The sequence below is a fragment of the Salvia miltiorrhiza genome, chromosome 5 (genome assembly GCF_028751815.1).
Source record: "Salvia miltiorrhiza cultivar Shanhuang (shh) chromosome 5, IMPLAD_Smil_shh, whole genome shotgun sequence".
NCBI lineage: Eukaryota > Viridiplantae > Streptophyta > Magnoliopsida > Lamiales > Lamiaceae > Salvia > Salvia miltiorrhiza.
In genome coordinates, this window is record NC_080391.1 from 41,293,863 (window position 1) to 41,317,709 (window position 23,847).

General features: G+C 40.8%; 1 long non-coding RNA gene across 2 annotated transcripts; it reads left to right on the forward strand.

Moving 5' to 3' along the window:
• The first annotated feature begins 20,130 nt into the window (after positions 1-20,130).
• On the forward strand, positions 20,131-21,406 carry LOC131024460 (uncharacterized). Of its 2 annotated transcripts, XR_009101856.1 has the most exons (6): positions 20,131-20,289; positions 20,388-20,492; positions 20,578-20,750; positions 20,850-20,940; positions 21,028-21,064; positions 21,152-21,406. It is a non-coding gene; the product is annotated as an uncharacterized LOC131024460 (long non-coding RNA). The 2 variants fall into 2 exon arrangements; XR_009101854.1 differs by lacking the exon at positions 21,028-21,064.
• The last annotated feature ends 2,441 nt before the right edge of the window (positions 21,407-23,847 follow it).

The following is a 23,847-nucleotide window of genomic DNA, read 5'->3' on the forward strand; positions in this document are numbered from 1 at the left end:
ATCTACTATCTTAGTTGACATCAAACGACAACTCCAGTTTATGGGCCAAAACAAGGAAGGATCGGGGTCTATTTTAGGCCCAACTCCTGGATCTGTTAGGAAAGAAGGTAATTCTACTAGAAATACTTCTTTAACTTCTAAACTTAGGAGTGATTATTCATCTCAGCATAGTTTCAACTGTGGTAATTCTGTACATCAGATTGACTTCCCTAAATTCAATCGTTCCAACCCCAGGGGATGGATCCTCAAATGCAATACTTATTTTAAATTAACTATTGCCATGTCGGATGAAAATATGATCCAACTTTCTGTTCATAATTTCGAGGGAAAGGCAAAATTTTGGCTGTGAAAATTTATTTTCTATCACTTGGGAGCAGTTTATGGATGTGGTGGCAGCTAGCTAGGTTTGAAGACTTAAATGAAGGGAAAATAGTCATGGAGTTTAAGAACCTTAAACAAATTGGTACTTATGACGATTATGTAAACAAATTTGAGGAGTTAAGAGCGTTCTTATTGTTCAGTAATAGCATGAACTACTCTGAGAAGTATTTCGTTGCAAGCTTCATAAGTGGCATGTCTGAAGAGTTACATGGGTTTATGATATTGTTCAAACCTAAGTCTCTTATTGAGGCAGTTGAGATGGGATACAAACAGATCTCAACTCTTGATGTCATTGCAAAAAAGGTAAAGCCTATTCCTAGGAATTTCCAAAATCAAGAAACAAGTTATAAGAGGCCAGAAGGTGGAGGAACAACCAGCAAGCCTAATAATCAAAGTGGCAGCAGAACTCCTATCAAGATATTCACCATTGCAGAGATGGCAGCTAGGAGGGAGAAGGGGCTCTGTTTTAATTGTGATGAGAAGTTTTTTGCTGGGCATAAATGCAAACACAACTTATTTTTCATGGAGATGATTGAGGCATAGGAAAAAGCATACTCACGACATGATGAGAGAACTGTGGAGTTGATTTTAGATGAATTTGAACCTACAGAAGAAGTTCATGTTAATGTGCATTCTATGATGGGAGGTGCAAATTCTAGAACCATGAGAATCATTGGAAAGATTGGAGACACCCAAATCAGAATACTCCTGGACACTGGCAGCACACTAAGCTTTCTACAAGAAAAGTTTGCTAAGACGATTGGTATTGAGTTGGAGCCTGATTATCCTATTCTAGTTAGGGTGGCCAATGGACAGAAACTGACCTATCGTGGGAGGTATATGGACACACATTCACCTACTCCCCAAGAGTATTGGCTAGTGAGGGTTATGACCTAATCGTGGGAGGTACAGGGACACACATTCACATACTCCTCAAGAGTACGTGAATGAGTAACAAGAGAGCAGCTGACCTATCGTGGGAGGTACATGGACACACATTCACCTACTCCCCATGAGTATTGGCTAGTGAGGGTTATGACCTAATACCAGGAAGTGATTGGTTGGAATTTTGTTCTCCCATTATCTTGGATTACAAGAACATGACATTTGCAGTGCATCAGGGTATAAGGAGAATCAAATTAAAAGCAGAGACTGATCAGGCCAGATTTAAAGAGGTTTCAACCCAGGGACTTTTCCATATGCTGCATTTTCACTTAGAAGAGGTGGATGAGTTATACCTGGTGGACTTTCAGCAAGCTTTGGAGAAGAAATCTAACACATGTCTTGAGTTGGAGAGATTACTGGAAGAATTCCAAGATATCTTTGCCGAACCCCAAGTGATGAGCCCAAGTTTGTGCTCTATTTTCGAGTCTATTTTAGGTCTAGATAGAGTCGTTTCCTTTTGTTTTCTGGTGTTTGGTCGCATGGGAGGGCGTAGTTATTTGGCAGGGCCCGCTTGTGGGCAAAAGGTGCATTAGGGGTCAGAACTGCTGTCACTTTCCGTGAAAGAGGCATGTGCCGGAAGCAAGAGGGATTTAGAGGCAAAACCATCCCTTATACCCAAAAGTACCGCACGGAAGCTGGCAAGCATTAGGAGGAGAGTAGAGAAGGAAGAAAGCAGCGCAACAGACGGGAGAAGTACGATTGTGGTGAAGGCGCTTGATATGGGCCGAAGGCGGCAGCATCCAAGAAGAGACCGATAAGGCTAAACCACTGCCTTATCCAAAAGGAAAGAAATCTTCTAGATACTAGGTCTGAAAGTGGATTGTATCTCTATGCCTTGCACGGATCCGGCCGCAACAGCATGGGCTGGGCCTTTCGTTGCCCTAGTCGCGCCTATTTATACCCAAGGATCAGTCGAAGCCAGGGGGGTTGAAAAACCGGCTGCTGCGCATTAAGTTTTACTAGTTCTGAAGTTCAAGCTTTCCCAGGCTGTGGGCGTAGTTCTTAGTTATTTGCTTATGTTCAAGGCGGCACTTTTGGCCGTAAGCACTCCTTTATTTATCTAAGTATTTTCGGTTTTTACTTTATGTTTTCCTTTATGTCTTTTGCCTTTGTTATTTACTTGATGTCCGGCTAGTTTTATATTCTGATTTGAGGGAGATGATCTAAGCATGAACACTTAACTCGAGAGGTCTAATTTGGGCATAACAAATATATGAGCATATTCCCGATACACTAGGTTTGATTCCAATAAGGTTGTAACAACTTGGTTAATTAATTGATCACTAGTTAACTAGGGAGTTTTGGCCACAAGTAAAATTTGGGCAAAGGTGAGACGCCATCGACCTACAAAATAGTACAACGAGCGTTGGAGCCGTGACTGCGGTGAAATATCTGCGTAAGAGTGAAGTGGGTCTATCTAGTTCTTAAGGCATTTTGGGCAAAGCACAACTAGCGATAGGCCATCGCAGAGGACGTGGATGTTGTCCGGGGTAGTTGGTTTCCATTAGGGATAACTTATAAGGGAGCATAAACTGAAAGGATAGATTGGGCGAGGGGTTTTTGCGTGCGTGACGAGTGACAATAGGGGCGCAACAATTCTTATGCCTATAACCACTAGTATGCGAGTATAGTAATTTATCTTTGCACCGATGATCGAGTGCGTAGTTCATGTTTAGTGATTCGAACCCAAGTTAGGATTATTTTGTTATTTGATTAAGTTACCTTTGTTATTTCAGTTTTAGTTGGAAACTCTGTTCTGCCCATAAGCACGTTGTGGTCAGAACCCATCATAATACAAACCCTTTTTAGTGATACCCTTGCAGGAGGAGTTACTGCTCAGTTCCCTGTGGATTCGACTCTGGACTTACCACTAGCTAGTCTAGTTGTGGGCACAGGATATTTTATTTGCGCGAAGCTCAACGACGGCTTCGTCAAATTGGCGCCGTTGCCGGGAAACTGAGAGCGCTAGTAATTTCTTTTGTGATCAAAGCGTGAGTTTTGTCTTATTGTATGTTTCTTCGTCGTACTAGGAGTGCAGGTAACAACCATCTTTTGTTCAACGCGGAGATTGAGCGACTAGCACGACAGAACAACAGGAACAGACGTAGGGCAGAACAAGAGGCACGAGAGAGACAGAGACAGATAGAAGAAGAAAGAGAGATATATGGCGGAAAACCCAGAAGTAGTAAATGACAATCCCAATAGAACTCTTCGGGACATGATGTTTCTGAACAATCTAAACCTCCGGCCTTCTGCCATCGTGCTACCGGAAATCACTGGAAATTGGGAGCTGAAGCATACACTGATTTAAATCTTGCCTAAGTACAGTGATATGCCCGGGGAGGACCCTCAAAGACATCTTCAGGATTTTGAGATGGCATGCGGAACAGTGCGCACTGCAAGTCAAGCCCTAGGTGAATACATCCAACTTCTTACTTTTCCGTTCTCTCTATTAGAGGGAGCGAGGGAGTGGCTGTACGATTTGCCTGAGGGAAGCATCAGAACCTGGCAGGAGTTGCAGAGTAAGTTTTTGGAAAAGTATTTTCCTGCAGCCCGAATCCAGAATTTGAGGACTCGAATAAGCAACATTAAGATGGGGTCAGGAGAAATCCTTTACGAGTATTGGGGGAGGTTCAAACAAATGTTGGCCAAATGCCCACAACATCAAATACTGGATCATGATCTTATTCGGTATTTCGTGGGAGGACTTCGAAGGCAAGATAGACAATGGCTACACGCTGCTTATGGGGGATCGATCCTGAACAAATCCGCTGCTGAGGCTTTCAAACTCATAGCTGATATGGCCGAGGAGTCCAAAGATGAAGAATGAACAATAGTCAGGAATGCACCGACTCCGAACCCCTCTGTCCAAGATGATAAGATTGACAAGCTATGCAATATGTTCGAGAAGTTCATGACAACTCAAGAAACACCTAACCAAGGAATTCCCAGCATCCGGAAGCCCGTGAAAACTTGCCAACTTTGCATGGCAAATTCACATGCAACTGATGAATGTCCACAACTGTTTGAAGATAAGGAGGTCAATGCTATTGGGCAACAGCAATGAGGAAGTAATGGAGGACAGAATCAAAAGCCATTTGAACCCTATAGGCAACGGTACAACAACCAAGGATGGAGACAACACGAAAATCTCAGGTACAGCAACAACAACTATCTGGGACCGAGCCAGGGGCAACCAAGTAATCAACAACAATACCCACAACAACCTCAACAGGCAAGAGGATCTTCCTTGACCGAGGTTGTGCATCAAATAGCACAACAACAAGTAAAATTCCAGCAAGAAACCGGAAAGTTCATAATGGAGTCAAGAGGAGGAATGCAGAATGTCAATGCCCAACTGTCACATCTTGCCCAAGCGGTAGCTCGCCTGGAAAGCAAACAGGGGGAACTTCCTACCCAAGTGGAGGTAAAAAAGGTAAATGTTGTGACACTCAGAAACGGTAAGGAATTACCCGAAGTGGTTGGAAAGCAAACTGAGGAGGAATAAGAGGTTAGAGAGAAAGTTGGAATGGGATCAACAGATGAGAAAGAATTAGCTCAAGAAAGGGAAGCTAAGAAGAAAGCAACAGAAAAAGCCAAAGAAAAATTGAGATATGTTGAGCCCATACTCCCCTTCTCGGGCAGAATGGCCAGAGAACAGGAAAAGGAAGAATTGACTGAATTGGTGAAAATCTTTAAAAAGGTGGAAGTCAATATACCCATTTGGTCGCATTACGTTCTATGCCCAAATGCGCTAAATTCCTAAAAGAACTCTGCACCCGGAAGGTTAAATACACTGATGATGCCAGTTTTCAGGTGGGCGAGTCAGTATCCGCAGTCCTGCAGCGAGATATGCCCATGAAGTGTGGAGATCCAGGGATGTTCTATATTCCTTGTGTGATAGGATCCATGAAGGTGGATAAGGCAATGCTCGACCTCAGTGCGTCTATTAATGTTATGCCTTTGTCTATATATCAGGACCTGGAGATAGGGCCGCTGAAACCTACCAGAGTGGTAATCCAACTGGCAGATAGGTCAAATGTTTACCCAGAAGGGATATTGGAGGACGTTTTGGTCAAAGTGGAGGAACTCATCTTTCCAGCGGATTTCTACATTCTTGATATGGGAAAATCAAAAGCACGCGACCCAGTTATGCTTTTAGGGAGGCCTTTCCTCAAAACTGCCAGGACACGCATCGATTGTGATACGGGCAAATTGACATGCCAGTTCGAGGGAGAGACAGTAACCTTCGATATATATAATGCCATGAAGCATCCCGCCGACACAGAGATGGTCAAAAGTGTCAATATAATCAGAAGAGTTGTTGAGGAGGAATTGCCTAGAACAACACTCCAGGAACCTTTCGATGTAGTAATCCAAAGCAGTCTCACCGAGGAAGATGTTCAGAAGGAACAACTAAAAGAGGCAGTGAAAATGCTGAATGCATGGAGCGAGGGGATCAACTACACAGAAGCTCTGAACATTCCCACCTTGAAAGCTGAGGATCGATTGGTGCCTTCACTCCAGAGAGCACCCAAGCTCGAATTGAAGTCTCTGCCTAAACATCTCAAGTACATCTTTTTGGGCGAAAATGACACATTACCCGTAATCATCAATTCGGAGTTAACACCAGAAGATGAAAGTAAGGTTAAGATGATTTTAGGAAAATACAAAGAAGCTATTGGATGGACTCTAGCCGATATCAAGGGCATAAGCCCTACAGTATGTATGCACCACATATTGCTAGAGGAAGATGCAGCCCCAGTCCGAGACCCTCAGAGAAAGCTCAAACCAGCCATGAAGGAAGTCGTGATGAATGAGATACTCAAACTATTGGATTTGGGCATAATATACCCAGTGTCCGATAGTAGATGGGTGAGTCCGGTGCACGTTGTGCCCAAGAAATCAGGCATACAAGTGGTGGAAAATGAATTTCGGGAACTGATAGCCACAAGGTTACAAATCGGCTGGAGAGTATGTATTGACTACCGCAAGCTCAACCAAAAGACAAGAAAGGACCACTTTCCCTTGCCTTTCATTGATGAGATGCTCGAGAGACTTGCGGGAAATCAATATTTCTATTTTTTGGATGGATACTCGGGATATATGTAGATTTGGGTTGCAGAGGAGGACCAGGGCAAAACCACTTTCACTTGCCCTGTCGGCACTTTTGCCTATCGGAGGATGCCGTTCGGGCTGTGCAACGCCCCTGGAACATTCCAAAGGTGTATGATGAGCATATTCTCGGACCTCCTCGAACACTGCATCGAGGTATTCATGGATGACTTCACAGTCTATGGGCAAACCTTTGATTCATGCCTCACTAATCTGGAGAAGGTGCTGCAAAGGTATGTCGACAAAAGTTTGGTCTTGAATTATGAGAAATGTCATTTCATGGTCAAAGAAGGAATTGTGCTAGGACAAATGATTTCAAGCAGAGGGATAGAAGTGGACAAAGCCAAGATTGAAATAATAGCAAAGCTTCCCTACCCAACGAATATCAAGCAATTGCGAGGGTTCCTTGGGCACGCTGGTTTTTACAGAAGATTCGTCAAGGACTTTGCCAAAATCGCTCAACCAATGACAAGGCTGCTCTAGAATGAAGTGGAGTGGAATTTTGATGAAGACTGTAAGGAGGCTTTTCACATTTTGAAGAACAATCTGGTCTCTGCACCCATAATACAACCTCCAGACTGGGGGATGCCCTTTGAGGTAATGTGTGATGCCAGCGGATATGCCATTGGAGCAGTTCTTGGGCAAAAATGGGGAAAGGAAAACCATGTCATCTACTATGCCTCCGAAACCCTCAATGGGGCTCAGATCAATTATTCCACCACAGAGAAAGAAATGCTGGCAGTAGTGTTTGCTTTCGAAAAATTCAGATCCTACTTGCTTGGAGGAAAGACTACTGTCTACACCGATCATGTTGCTCTGAAGTACCTATTGGCCAAAAAGGAGTCCAAACCCAGATTGATTCGATGGGTTTTGCTCTTGCAAGAATTCGATGTGGAAATCAAAGATAAAGCTGGGGCACAAAATCAAGTGGCCGATCATTTGAGTAGAATTGTGAGAAAGGAGGATGGGGAACCAATCAAAGAGATGTTTCCCGATGAACAATTGTTCTATGCCCAAGGAAGGGAGGAAGATCCTTGGTATGCAGACCTGCGCAACTACCTGTGCTCTGGATATATACCTCCAGGATACACTTATGCCCAGAAGAAGAAATTGGCCAAGGAAAGCAAGGAATACATTTGGGATGAACCGTATTTATGGAAGCAATGCGGGGATCAAATGTTAAGGAGATGCGTTCCACAAGAAGAACAGGGAAGCATTCTAGAATTTTGCCAATCAAAAGAATGTGGGGGGCCATTTTGGGCACAAGAGGACTGCGGTCAAAGTTCTAGAATGCAGGTTTTACTGGCCAACCATTTTCAAAGACAGTTACACTGTTAGCAAGAACTGCCCTCAGTGCCAAAGGGAAGGAAGCATAACCAGAAGGAATGAAATGCCCAAGATTCCGATAATGCCCGTGGAAATATTCGACATATGGGGCATGGATTTCATGGGACCCCTACCCAGTTCGAGAGGGAACCTATACATCCTGCTTTTGGTGGATTATGACTCCAAATGGGTTGAGGCAAAGGCTTCTCCGACAAACGACTCAAAGGTAGTGGTGAATTTTTTTAAAACTAATATTTTTTGCAGGTTTGGTGTGCCCAGAGCAGTCATCAGCGACCAAGGATCCCACTTTTGCAATTTTTCGGTCGAGAACTTGTTCAAAAAATATAGAGTTCAGCATCGGGTCTCAACAGCCTACCACCCACAAGCCAATGGTCAGGCAGAACTATCAAATCGCATCATCAACACAATCCTGTGAAAAACCGTTGGTCCAACAGGGAAAGACTGGAGTTTAAAGTTGGAAGATGCCTTGTGGGCATATCGAACCGCATACAAGACCCCTTTTGGAATGTCACCATACAGAATGATTTATAGCAAAAGGTGTCATTTGCCGGTAGAGCTGGAGCACAAGGCATTTTGGGCAGTTAATAAAGTGAACTATGACTGGAATGAGGCAGGCCAAGCAAGGAAACTTGAGATTCAAGAGTTGGAGGAAATCAGAAGAGAGGCATATGACAATGCAGTTCTATACAAAGAAAGGATGAAGAAAAGTCACGACGCCCTGATCATGAACAAGCAGTTCAGCTTTGGGCAAAAGGTCCTATTGTACCAAACACGGTTCAAATTTGCTTCAGGGAAGCTAAGTACAAAATGGATTGGACCGTTTGAAGTACAAGCCCAATTTCCAAATGGAGCCGTCGAAGTCAAGAATGCAAAGTCAGGGAAGGTATTCAAGGTCAATGAACAAAGATTAAAGGCCTATTATGGGCATGAACCAAGGATTGGGGAGGAGTTGGATCCATCCCCAGACACAAATCACTCTTGATGATTTTGAGGTACTACGTCATGCTCAGGACGATAAATAGAGCACTGGCCAGGAGGTAACCTGATGTTTTAGTTTTTCTTGTTTTATTTTTCGTAAGTTTGTTTCTTTCCGTGTTTGCCTAGGAATTAGGTTTTGCCCACAGCTGTGGGTAGGTTTGAGTTTCCCGCCTTCGCGGGAATTTGAAATTTTATGTGCAGGTACAGGAGAAGGAGCTTTGGGAAGAAGTAATCAAGGGTTGGGATGCTCAGTCCAAAGGCAAGCAGGGCTCTCGGGCAAAACACCAGCTGAAACCGCCTGATGCACGTTACATCATGTGACAGTTGTCAGCCCTATCCATCAAAAACCCTAAACCTCTACCCATGACGTCACTACCTTCAACCATCCAACTCCCCATAATCACCACCCCCTTCTTCCGTACCCCTCTCATACAAAAACCACCACCGCACCACCATGATCTCCACAAGGCCGAAGAACAAACTCAGAGGAATCCCCCAAGGCACAAAAATTGACCTCACCGGAGAAAGTCCCACGCCACCCAAACCAAATCCACCAAGAAAAACCTCACATCAGAAACCTGTTCCAATGGAAACCACACCACCTCTATCATCAAGAACCCTTCCGCAAGCCGAGAGCCCCTCGTCGGTAGATGAGAATGTCATCAACCAACTTACGGTGGAGATGGACGCGCCAACCCTTGGTACCGGTGAACCTCATGCAATCATAGGGGAGGACAATCCCGCATCAGAAATGGCGAAGAAGAGTGAAGAGGCATCCACGAAAAAAAGTAACCGCTCTCTGCCTCAAAGAGAAAGAAACCTGCAGCCGAGAAATCAGCCACGCCGAACGAAGGATCGTCGACTGAGAAAAATGAACCCTCGGGTTCAGTGCTGCAAGAAGAGAAGGGAGTATCCGGAGAGGATACAGAGGAGACACCCGCAAGAGGAGAAAGAAAGCTTTGAACCCAACCCCAATCTGGATGATAAAAGGGGAGCCGGCGTCCGCCTCGAGAAGCAGGAAGAAGACACTAGAACTATCAAAGAAGAAGGGGATTGCTGTGCCCAAGATCCCGGATATGGACTCCCTAGAGCAACTGGGCGTGGTGGGGAAGATTAAGGAGTATTTCGCCAACATAGGATGGGAACCATTTCTGGAATGGCCTAGCCACGCTTACGAGGAGGTAGTAAGAGAGGTTTTCGATTCGGTCCAGGTGGACATCAACCCCAACTGTGGCCCTTTGGGCATGAGTTTCTCCCTGAAGGGGGAAACCAGAGACATGTCCGTGAACGAGCTAAACCTAAATCTGGGAATGGTGAAGCTGAAGGATCTGAAGAAAAATGAGTATAAGGAAGCAAAAAGAGGAGTCCCAACGTTCGACGCACAGGAATGGGATGTCATGTGGGCAAACATTGGAGATGGAGGGCTGTTCAAGACACAGAAGGTCAAGGGGCACAGAATCTGTGACTCTGCCCTAAGGATGTGCCACCGCATCCTCTCCTACTCTCTTTTCGGAAAGCTGGACAGTGGAAATGCTATGTCCAAAAAGGATCTCTACATCCTTTGGGCAATGAACAATAATGTGAAACTTAACTTCGGGGCCTTCATGATCGAGCATATAGAATCAATCATCAGCAAACCCAATCAAAGGCTCTCGTGCATCCAGTTCACCACTGCATTTGCTCAACTGAATGAGATCGAGATTGAAGAAGGAAACACCAAGATCGAGGCAGAAAAGCTCAAATGGAGGCTTTAATTCGAATGATGGATGTGAGAATGGAGAAGGGTGTGCCCAAATTCACCAATCCAGAGGAGAGGAAGTTTCGGCGGCCGAAGGCCAAAGCCCTGCTGTAGGCAAAGAAAATGAGAAGATGGAGGAAGAGGAGAACCAGTTGGACAGGATTGAGTCCAGGATCGTGGAGACCCAAGTAGCTCTGACAGCAACCCAAAAGGCCCTTCTGGCCTTCTTCAAGCATCAGGGTTTCAGGTTTCCACCTGTACCTGCCCCATGAATTTTCACCCTCCCTAGGATGTTAGTTTTATTTTTCGCTTTTCTTGTCTTCTGTTTTGTTTTGTCGAGTCTGTTTGGCCAAGAGCTAGGAAAAGAGTAACCTTTTGCCTGCACTGGTGTTATGCCCACAAGGTAAAAACATTTGGTGCAGGCACACAAAGCTTTGACCGGCTGCGTTTTCTTTCGTTTTCTTTTGTGTGTTTGAGTCTGTTTGTTTTTCTTGACCCCCTTCACACACTAACTTTGCTCAAAGCAAAGTGTGTGGGGGGGGCAAGGTGTGTTTTGCTGTTGTGTGTTCTCACACCCTTAGCCTTGAGGCAAAGTGTGTGAGTGGGGGGGAAGACCCACCTCTTTTAGTTATAGTAAAGTCTTGTGTCAGCATGTTGTATTTCGAAGTTGCTCTGATATGATAGTTGTTCAGTTTTGATTGTGTAAGTGGAAAAATCTAAACTGTTGTGCCGTGTGTGGTTGAGGACGATAGAGAGGAGTGGGCATATCACCCTGTGTGAGGATTTGAGCTAAATTGCGCTGCCTTATGCCCATGAGCAGTTTTTCTTCTCTTGAGTGAATTTTGACATCTTGACTAGGGTAATGCTAGAACTTGCCTTGATTCTCAGTCGAACCCTGTGTACATAGTCTAGGTGTGTTAAATGATTTAGGCAGTTCTTTCTTTAGCCCAAAAAGGCAAACTGACCAACCCTACATCTATCACTTGTGAACCCTTTTGAGCTTAATAATTCATTTGAATTCACATATAAATTTGCCTAGATTTGAGCCGTCCCGGTCAAAATGAACTTAAGGGCAAAAGAAAGGGAGATAGTGTAGTGGATCCTATGGGCAGGACTAGTGCAAAGATTCTGAAATGGGACATCTCATCCCAAAGTAGAGAAAAAGTCCAGAAAAAGAAAAAGAAATATATAAAAAAAAAGAGAAAGAAAGAAAAAATCTGGTTGAGTATGTGCTTAGGCCCGTAAGAATAGGCATGGATCTTAAAAATCTGGGAAATCTATGCCCAGAATGAAGTTCAGGATGACCTTAGCCCCGTATCAAAAATTTTCCCTTTATGCCTTAAGCCACATTACAACCCATAAAAGACCTAATGAGATGCACATAAAACTTTGACTACAGGGGGGAGACAATAGAAGATAGGCAAGCCTATGGTCAAAGCCCAGCAAGATGTCCAGAGCGAAAACACCAGCCTAAACACTTGAGAGAAAGAGTGAAATGGAAGGAACATCCTCATGCCCACAACCTGATCTTGACTCAACTGATGGCACATGTTTGTTTGAATCTGCTGCAAATCTTCCTTTATGATCGTCATTAACTTTTGTGTCTGAGAAATTATAGTATGCTTTGTTGGTTCTTGTTTTGTGTTCTGTTTCGTTGTGTCTGCTCTTGGGCAAAACCGCATGCGCACGCTTGAGGACAATCGTGTTTAAAGTGCGTGCGTGTGATGAGCCCAAGTTTGTGCTCTATTTTCGAGTCTGTTTTAGGTCTAGATAGAGTCATTTCCTTTTGTTTTGTAGTGTTTGGTCGCCTGGGAGGGCGTAGTTCTTTGGCAGGGCCCGCTTGTGAGCAAAAGGTGCATTAGGGGTCAGAACTGCTGTCACTTTCCATGAAAGAGGCATTTGCCGGAAGCAAAAGGGATTCAGAGGCAAAACCATCCCTTATGCCCAAAAGTACCGCACGGAAGCTGGCGGGCATTAGGAGGAGAGTAGAGAAAGAAGAAAGCAGCGCAACAGACGGGAAACGTACGATTGTGGTGTAGGCGCTTGATATGGGCCGAAGGCGGCAGCATCCAAGAAGAGACCGATAAGGCTAAACCACTGCCTTATCCAAAAGGAAAGAAATCTTCTAGATACTAAGTCTGAAAGTGGATTGCATCTCTATGCCTTGCATGGATTCGGCCGCAACAACATGGGCTGGGCCTTCCGTTGCCCTAGTCGCACCTATTTATACCCAAGGATCAGTCGAAGCCAGGGGGGTTGAAAAACTGGCTGCTGCGCATTAAGTTTTACTAGTTCTGAAGTTCAAGCTTGCCCAGGCTGTGGGCGTAGTTCTTAGTTATTTGCTTATGTTCAAGGCGACACTTTTGGCCGTAAGCACTCTTTTATTTATCTAAGTATTTTCGGTTTTTACTTTATGTTTTCCTTTATATCTTTTGCCTTTGTTAATTACTATGTCCGACTAGTTTTATATTCTGATTTGGGGGAGATGATCTAAGCATGAACACTTAACTCGGGAGGTCTAATTTGGGCATAACAACTATATGAGCATATTCTCGATACACTAGGTTTGATTCCAATAAGGTTGTAACAACTTGGTTAATTAATTGATCACTAGTTAACTAGGGAGTTTTGGCCACAAGTAAACTTTGGGCAAAGGCGAGACGCTATCGACCTTCAAAATAGTACAACGAGTGTTAGAGCCGTGATTGCGGTGAAATATCTGCGTAATAGTCAAGTGGGTCTATCTAGTTCTTAAGGCATTCTGGGCAAAGCACTACTAGCGATAGGCCATCGCAGAGGACGTGGATATTGTCCGGGATAGTTGGTTTCCATTAGGGATAACTTCTAAGGGATCATAAACTGAAAGGATAGATTGGGCGAGGGATTTTTGCGTGCGTGACGAGTGACAATAGGGGCGCAACAATTCTTATGCCTATAACCACTGGTATGCGAGTATAGTAATTTATCTTTGCACCAATGATCGAGTGCCTAGTTCATGTTTAGTGATTCGAATCCAAGTCAGGGTTATTTTGTTATTTGATTAAGTTACCTTTGTTATTTCAGTTTTAGTTGGAAACTCTGTTCTGCCCATAAGCACGTTGTGGTTAGAACCCATCAGAATACAAACCCTTTTTAGTGATACTCTTGCAGGAGGAGTTACTGCTCAGTTCCCTGTGGATTCGACTTTGGACTTACCACTAGCTAGTCTAGTTGTGGCCTGTGGGCACAGGATATTTTATTTGCGCGAAGCTCAACGACGGCTTCGTCACCAAGGCCTACCTCCTACAAGAGGTATAGAGCATCAAATTACTCTCAAAACAGGAAGTGTTCCCAAACATCAATATCCCTATAGGACTTCGCATAGCAACAAGAATTAGATTGAAAAAATTGTGCAAGATATGTTTGCAACTGGAATTATACAACACAGTAAGAGTCATTTTGCATCACCAGTGATATTGGTGAAGAAGAACGATGGAACATGGAGGATGTGTGTTGATTATAGGTACTTGAATTCTCTCACTGTGAAGCATGATTTCCTATTCCTCTGATTGATGAGTTATTGGATGAACTTCATGGAGCTAAGTTTTCAAAACTTGACTTAAGATTTGGATATTTTCAAATTCAAGTAAAGGAGATAGATAGGTATCTCACAGCCTTCAGTACACATCATGGCCATTTTGAGTTCTTGGTTATGCCATTTGGCTTATGCAACGCGCCAGCTACCTTCCAATCCCTCATGAATCAGGTTTTTCAATCGCATTTGAGGAAGTTTGTGTTGGTCTTTTGTGATGATATATTGGTTTACAGCAAAACAGAGGAGGAGCATTTACTACACTTAAAGAGTGTCTTGACTATTCTGAGGGAGCAGACCCTATTTGCCAAGATGAGTAAGCGTCAATTCCAGAAAAAAGAAATTGAATATCTGGGGCATATTATTTCAGGTGATGGGGTTGCCACTGATCCAAGCAAAATAGAGAGTATGGTAAACTGGCCTACTCTTGTGAATGTCAAGCAATTGAGAGAATTTTTAGGGCTCACTGGTTATTATAGAAAATTCATCAGACATTATGGGTTGATTAGTAAACCATTAACTGAGCTTTTGAAGAAGGATTGTTTTAGGTGGTCTCTGAAAGCAGGGCAAGCCTTCTCAGCTCTCAAGGCTGCTATGACCACTGCCCCTGTTCTAGCCCTTCCAGATTTTACAAAAAAGTTTGTTTTGGAGACTGATGCTAGTGGTACTGGGGTAGGGGCTGTGCTACTTCAGAAGAAGAGACCCATAGCCTACATAAGCAAGTCTTTATGTCCAAAAAATCAGGCTCTGTCAGTATATGAAAGGAAGTTCTTGGCTGTGATATTGGCAGTGCAGAAATGGAGATCCTATTTGCAAGGGCACAAGTTTATCATCAAGACCGAACAGCAAGCTCTCAGGCACTTGCTAGACCAAAAAACGATGAACCCAATCCAGCAAAAATGGTAAACAAAGTTACTTGGCTTGGATTATGAAATCCAATATAACAAATGGGTAGAAAATAGAGCGGTTGATGGTCTATCTAGATATCCTATGGCAGAAGATCAAACATTTGAAATTTCCACAGTCTCCCCTACGTGGATGTTAAGAGCTACGAAGGAGATTTTTTATTTCACTCAAATATTGGCTGCTAAGCTAGTGGATCATTCCACCCATCCTGAATTTCAAGTGGAGGCTGGGCTTATTAAATTCAAGGGCAGAATTGTGGTTGGTTCTTCTTCGGACATGAGAAGGTTTATTCTAACTGAGGTACATAGCTCAGCTTTTGGTGGACACTCAGGCATCCAAGGTACTTATTCCAGGCTTAAAACTTTTTCCTTTTGGCCTCAAACGAAGAAGGATGTGGAGAGTTGGGTGAGGGAATGTGATGTTTGTCAGAGGAATAAATCGGATTTGTCAAGCTGTCCTGGTCTTCTCCAACCCTTACCTATTCCTGATAAATTTTGGACTCACATTTTCATGGATTTTATAGAGGGCTTGCCTAAGTCTGTAGGAAATGATGTTATCTTGGTGGTGGTGGATCAACTGAGCAAGTATTCACATTTCATTGCCTTGGCTCACCCTTTTACTGCCCAAGGTGTAGCGAGGCTATTCCTAGATCATGTCTACAAATTACATGGCCCTCCCGTCAGTATCGTTTCAGACATTTTCAAGATTTTTACTAGTAATTTCTGGAAGGAGTTGTTCAAACTTATGGGTACTAAATTATAGTTATCTACGGCCTATCATCCACAAACTGATGGCCAAACCGAAAGGGTGAATCAGTGTTTGGAAATCTACTTAAGGTGTATGTCTGGATCAAATCCGAAGCAGTGGGCTAAATGGCTGTCTCTAGTTGAGTATTGGTATAACACCAATTATCACAGCAGCTTAAAATGTTCTCCGTACCAAGCCTTATATGGGACTCCACCCCCACACATTGGTTTAAGTGCCTACTTAAATTCTACCAACCAAGAGGTTAAGGATTGGCTTGTCCAAAGGCAGGAAGCGGTGCACATTTTGAAGAAAAATCTTAAACTCGCGCAAGCGAGAATGAAGTTCTTTGCGGATAAAAAAAAGTGAGCGCACGTATGAAGTTGGAGAATTTGTTTACCTTAAGCTGCAACCATTTTGGCAAAATTCGGTGTCCTTACACCGAAATCTGAAGTTATCTGCTAAGTACTTGTGGACCCTACGAAATAACAGAGAGGGTTAGGTCAGTTGCATATAAGTTGGGACTACTGGAGTCTTCCAAAATTCACCCGGTCTTTCATGTATCACTTCTTAAGAAGTGTTTGGGCCGGAATGTCACACCGTCAACAGAGTTACCTGACGTCGACGCTGCCGGACACTTTAAGCACGCACCTTTTGCAATTATGGGGAAACGATTGGTTAATTGCCAGGGTAAGGAAATTCTGCAATTTCTAGTTCAGTGGTCTAAAGAGGGAGCTGACTTATCCAGCTGGGAAGATTCAAAGCCTCTACTTCAGAAATTTCTGGATTTGGATCCTCGAGGGTAAGGATCTCAAAATGGGGGACGTACCGTCATGACATTGGGAATTAAGGGTGGAGGTGAAGCAATTGAAGATGGTGGAACAGTTAATTGCTTAAGAGGCGTTGGAAGCTGTAAAACTGGTGAAGAGGGGAATTCCGTTTTTAAAAGTGGCTAACTGAGGGAAAGGCGCATTTCGGCAGTAGTAGCATTTTTTAATTATTATTTCTCTTTATTTGCTTTCAGTTAGTACCGTACGTGTGAGGGGACCAACTTATATGTAATTGCATGAGAAAGAGTTTAACCTAGTTATGAAATAGTATCAACTTTCTTCCTATCTTCTTCTTCCTCTCGCCTCCTGCTTCCCTTTCTATCTTCTATCTTAATTATCACATAAAGATAACAACTTTCTTATGTAAAATTCTTTTTTCTGCATACAATTTCCCATCCAAACACAGATCTATAACAAAAGCCAAATTAATTAAATCCAACAATTAATTTAAGCCCAAAATTACAAAATACAAACAATAAAAGAAACTATCCCTAATCAAAAAGTCAAATGCATCACTCTGCTTGTTCTTCACACCTTTCTCTAAATCACCATTCTGCTATTCTTCTTCATGCACCATTTCTCTGAACTGCCGCGCCAAGCTTTTTCTTCATCTTAGATATTTCTCTTCTCTTTGATATTTCTCTAAGATACACAAAGATTTGGGACTCGGATGCACTGTTTCAGAAATTGAAAAAGGTGTTTGTGCTTGGAATAGTAGAAACGCAAAATTGTAAATATATTGTCGAAACTTGTCAAAAAAAAAAATGCAAAATGCGATGCGATTTGGAGTATCATTGGAGCAAATTCCTCATTGCACTTGGTGTTTTGCAGCATCATTTGAGTTGGCCTTGTGCAAGATGCCTTTTGCAGTAGATTGCGAAATAGTATGTTGGAGATGAAGTCCGGTGATTCTTCTTTTCATTTTCTATCATCGGAATTTTGTATATGTTGTTTTAATTTCCATCAATTAAGTTATTTTCACTCGAATTTATTCTATTGTGTACTTCATAAGTTTCTATTTTTTTCATGTCAATTAATTCTTATTATTTTCTTATTCTTTTTATGGAGTTTCTTATGTGTATTATTTCAAGTTATTTCAAGTTTTTATGAAAGAGCATATTGTTGGTGTTGTTGCAAATTTGATAGTAGAAAGATTTGATGAACACACGATTGAACATGCCCTAAAAACTTGGAAAAAAAAACTGAAAAAAAATTTGTTGGGAAACTTTTAGACTACTCTTTTAGGAGTATAATATATAGATAACCTTTGTCGAGAAATAGGATTAGATTATCAAAAATGGAAATTCGAAACTCAAAAGTCAAAATTTACATCTTTCCATAATGATTAATCTGACTCCCTAATTTTTTTATATTTTAACTTAACTAGCATTTGAACAGTTTTATATTTTTTTCATATATATAAAAAATAGAAACCAACTTAATTGTCATTTAAAAAATTATAAATATATTAAAATATAGTACTATAATTTTTAACTGATTATAGAAAAAAATCACAATAGTAAAAATTGATATTATGATTACGTAAAAAATAAACAAATAAGATAGATAAAAGAAAAAATAATGAAAATAAAAAAGAATAGAAAAGTAGATTTAATCAAAAGAAAAGAGGAGAGATGAGAGAGAATTTTATAAGTTTTAATCTTTACATTTTAAATCTAATATTTACATAACATGATTTATCAAATTAATTAAATCTCTTGTCATGATCTTTAATTTTGGTGTGTATATAAAATATTTTATAATTACCTGAGTTTTCACAATTTTAGAAACACTACACCAAAAATGCACATACATAACGCCTCATAGATAACGGATATTTAAAATATCCGTTATGTATGTGCGCCTTTTTACATAGATAACGGATATTTCAAAAATCTGTTATGAGAAAACTGTTACCTATGCTTATTTATAACGCTTTTTAGTCTACCGTTATCTATGAGTGTTGTGTATGTTCATTTTTAATAACGCGTATTTATTATCGTTATGGTTTGTGTTATGTATGAGTACATTTTAATAACAGTAAATATTACCGTTATTAATTTATGTTATGTATTAGATTTTAATTTCACTACAACATTCAAAACCCTAAGTTCCTAATGATCTCTCTCCAACTCTCCCTCTCTCGTTCTCTGCCTCCCATCAAAACCTCCACCCACCCCGCCCTCCTTCTCTTCTCCGGCGTCGTCGGCCGCGGTGCCTGGATCCAGCGAAGCCGTGCCTCTATTTCTCCTCATATCTCAACAGATTTTCACCTCTCTCCTTCTCATCCCTCAATTCCTCAGTTCGTGCCCTAGATCTTCTTCCAAAATGTTGTCACCTCAAGGATCTCCGCCACGATTAGCTCCGGCGAGGCTAGCTGCCGCCGCCTCTGAAATTGGCGAGGCAATCGTCATCCCCTGTTCTCACCGATGGAGGCGAGGCGGTGCTTTGTCCTTGGCCTCGGCCGATGATTATAGCAGTCAATGTCGCGCCTCTCTCTCTCTCTCTCTCTCCCATCGTCCTTCTCGGTCTTCAGCACCCCAAATCCTAAACCCTAGGTTGTCGCAGGCGGCCTATCATCGAAGCCTCTCAGGAAATCCAACTTTCCCTTCACGACCTATCTCGCGCTCCTCTCTTTTTTCCCCAAATCTAGAAACCTAGGTCATTTGTCGCCACCGCCACCGCCACCGCCTCCATCGGTAGTCGCCTCCCTCGCACTGAAATACTCGAATTTTGAAGGCGGAGGCCCTCTCTCTCTCAGATAATATGCACAAATTGGGTTCCTGAACTCTGCACAATTCTCTCCTTATCTATCTCCACTCTCCAACTCCAGTAAGTCCTGAACTCTGCACTTCTCTACTCTGGGTTCCAATTTTGAAATTTTCGAGCAATTTTGTAGTTTATGCATACTTAGTAAGTTCTAGTTCTTTTGTCCGGAGAACGGGGTGTTGCAGTTGATTGATTCTTGTAGTCCGACTTAATTCAATTGTTTCTTGCACTGTAGGTATTGAATTCGCAGGGGGGTTTTACATACAAGAGTATTTTCTCTATTTCTTTTACCTGCACGCGATGCTGAAATTGGCACCATATATTACTGGAATTTTCTTTTAGACTGATAGGTTTTCTTGTTTATTTTCTGATTGCTCAAGCAAAAGGTTACAAACTCTGAAATGTTTTCTAGTCCCTGAGTTCAGAGGACCACGCAAATATCTGCTGATCGATTAAATAACGGAAGCACTGACTTGTAATTGGACTGAGAGATTCTTTCAGATTTAGCAGTCAAGTGGTCAAGAACCTCTTAGTCTAGCTCCAAAAGTTTAGTAACTAAATCTTATTAGTTAATGAATCTTAATGTAACTAAGCCTATTAACATGTAAAGGGACAGAAAAAAAGAAGTTTGTATATAATAATAGCTATATTAGAATGTAGTTAAGTATCATAAATTTGAAGAGATATTTCACAGCTGGTTTTGGTTATAGTTTGCTCTACTTGGAGGTGAAGTAGCTCTGTATATCGCTCTCTCGATTTTATATTTGAATCGTAATAAAAATATCAACTATTGGTGTTGGTATCACAAACTTTATTGGTCCTAAACCTAATCAAACAAACTTTCTACAGGGAATAGCAAGGTTGGACGTGTTATATTAGCTGCTGCTGCTAAGCATCTTACACCTGTGATTTTGGAGCTTGGTGGGAAATGTCCAGTAATCGTTGATTCAAACATCAACTTAACAGTAAGTCCGTCAGGCCTCAGTTACTGAAACTCGACCAAATCTGAATTTTTCTGAATCAAACACCAACAGATGATGTGCTTGTTCTGTTTGTTCTTAAGGTTGCGGCAAGAAGAATAATCTCAGGCAAGTGGGGATGCAACAGTGGACAAACCTGTGTTTCACCTGATTATATAATAACTACAAAGGACTATGCATCAAAATTTGTAAGCAATACCAACTGAACTATATTGTACATGCAAATAGGGGTATACGTTCTCTCTTTGATCAAATTCTGATATGATTTCTCAGGTTGATGCTCTTTCATCTGAACTAGAAAAATTCTATGGAAAGGATCCTGTGAATTCAAAGGACTTGTCAAAAATTATAAATTCCCGACATTTTGAACGTCTAACAAAGCTTTTGGATGAAGAGAAGGTTTCCAGTAAAATAGTTATTGGTGGTCAACGGGATAAAGCCAATCTGTGAGTTCCAAAACTTGGTTCTGCCCTTTCTTCTTCAGCAATGATCTGGTGTTGGTTGATGATGTATTCATGAAATTCTTTTCCTTGTCCATCTTACAGCAAGATCACTCCCACTGTTATACTGGATGCCCCACAAGATTCTCTGATCTTGAATGAGGAGATTTTTGGTCCTTTACTTCCCATTATCACGGTAAAAGTTGATAAGCTTCTGGTATATTTATGTTTGGACTAACTTTATACAGTAGTTGGATAATTTTAACATCTAACTTTTTAACAGTAGTTGGATAATGAATTCATCTTTTTTCTATGGAGATGTAAGTTTTTTAGAAATGTGTTTTTATAACAGTTGCAAGAATTGTTTAATTTTATCATCTCTCAATTTTTTGTTTATTTCTGTGTAGTTGTATATTTCTCAACCCCAACCGGACTCAGCTTCAGGAGGTACTCTTCACTCTGCCGTCGCGAGCAGATTAACATTTATATAGTTGAAGGACAAGATACAAGATTATAGAGCTTATAGAGAGGTGCTGGTTTTAGAAGGCAACGGAAGCCCTAGTTTTTTTTTTTTTTTTAGTTGGGCTCAAAACATTATGTATGAATGTTTTGTGATATATATAATATATGTTATTGATGGTTTTATCATTTTGTTGTTTTAAGTTTATTTATTCATTTTTGTAGATAAATAACAGAAAAATTGAGAAAAAGTATTAAAAATATGCTAAAAGCTATAGTTGGCATACATAACGGTAAAGAACTGTTATGTATTATGACAAAGATAACGGTTAAAACCGTTATGTATAATACTATAGATAACGGATATAAAACGTTATTTATATATAAACAATCGTTATGTATATGTGTATACATAACGGTGAAGTTTAACTTTCTTGACGGATTGGAACCGTTATGTATAATTATTTAGATAATGAATTTTGAGCGTTATATATTTATGAAAAACCGTTATGTATAATAGAATAGATAACGCTTAAATATCCGTTATGTATGAACTCCACATACATTACACCATTATATATTACGGCAGTTTTCACACATAGATAACGGATTTTATCCGTTATCTATGAGCGAATTTGTAGTAGTGAAAATGAATATTTTTATAATATTTTTTATATTTTAATTTTTATACTATAATTTTATCTTTTTATGAACTTTAAATACACATATTGTTATACCACTTAAAGGATGTGGTTGAGTGTCAAACCCTCAGTTTTGATTGTCGGGTGCCACAGGCGGCTGGATCCCCTATTATCTTGTTATTCTATGCAATATAATGTATAATTATGAAATAATGAGAACATAAGGGTTTGTCAATATTCATCCCCTATTATCTTATTATTCTATGCAATATAATGTATAATTATGAAATAATGAGAACATAAAGTAAGGGTTTGTCAATATTCAAACAATTATATTGATTAATTTCACATTATTAATTATTTGTTTAATTTTCCTATGATTTTATAATTTTATGCACTATAGTTTAGAATTTTGAATCTAATAATAGCATATGGTACTAGGGTGACATGATTCTCGAGACTACACTATTTTATTATTATATCATAATCTTTATATCAATTTTCCTATACAATCTTATCATTTTATGTAGTTAAATCAATAATTTTTAAGTAATTTTATAATATAGTATTGGTGTTAATCGTGTGATAGTTCTCAAAATTACTATATTATTTTTATATTTTTTAATTTTAATATCAGTTTACCTAAAATGTTATCACACTAGAGATACACTATTATATCATTGATGAATGGACGTCAGGCCACGGGCCACGAGTGTCAGGGTGGGGCAACAAGTGTCCCATATTATCTTGTTATTTTATGCAGTGTATAATTATAAAATAGGATTAAGGTGCAGATCTACCCTTGAAGTAGAAGCTCCTAGAGCATTTATCCCCCCATTCTCGACTCTGGCGCAAACACCTCCCCATAGTCCAAGAAAAGGGTGTAATTAAACCCAAACCTCTAACGCCGTTAAACGTCTGGGTTTAATTGCACCCTCTACTTCAGGGGTGGATCTGTACCTTAATCGTTTTTTTTTTCAATTTCGGCTACTCACCTCCGACATCAGCTTAGCCGCCTTCGTACTCATCGGCTCCGACTTGCACCCGCCGACATGAGCAACGCCACCAGCTTCTTTATTGCCCCACACAACAGCATCGACGACCAAGAGATTGGGTGCATGCGAGTTGACAAGGTGCAAGTCGGAGCCGATGAGTACGGAGGCGGCTAAGCTGATGTTGGAGGTAGGTTGCCAAAATTGAAAAAAAAAAAGGTTAAGGTGCAGATCCACCCCTGAAGTAAATGGTGCAATTAAACCCAGACGTTTAACGACACTTAACGGCGTTAGAGGTCTGGATTTAACTGCACCCTTTTCTTGGACTATAGGGAGGTATTTGCGCCAAGGTCGAGAATGGGGGGATAAACGCTTTAGGGGCCTCTACTTTAGGAGTGGATCTGCACCTTAACCCTATAAAATAATTGGTAACTATAGAAAATGTGCGATAATATTCTCAAAAGTATAGTGTTTAATTGTAGAATTATAATTTATTTATACAAACTTATGATATTACGTATTATTATTAAACTACTTAAATGAATCAAATAATTGGTTAGGTTCCTAAAATATTTCTAGAATAACAGATTAGCTAATCTTATAGCCGCAAATTTAGAGGGTGTTTGGCTAAGTTTATTTTAAAAAGCTTATAAGCTTTTGGAGCTTATAAGATGTTTCAAGAGCTTATAAGCTATCAAAGTGTTTGGATAATTGAGCTTATAAGTTAGAGAGAGAATTTTTTTGCTAGTGAGAGAAAATCGAAGAAAAATGAACTTGAATGATATATGATGAAAATAATAAATTATAGTTGAAAAATATTTGTAAAAAGATTGTGGCATATGAGATTATAAAAAAATAAGTTGGGGTAGATGAACTTATTTTTGGGGAGCTTATAAGCTCTTAGAGCTTATTTTGCCAAACACTTTGAAAAAGTTTATAAACTCCTAAACAGTTTATTAGCTGTTTTAGGGAACTTATAAGCTCAGCCAAACACCCTCTTAATTAAGGGTT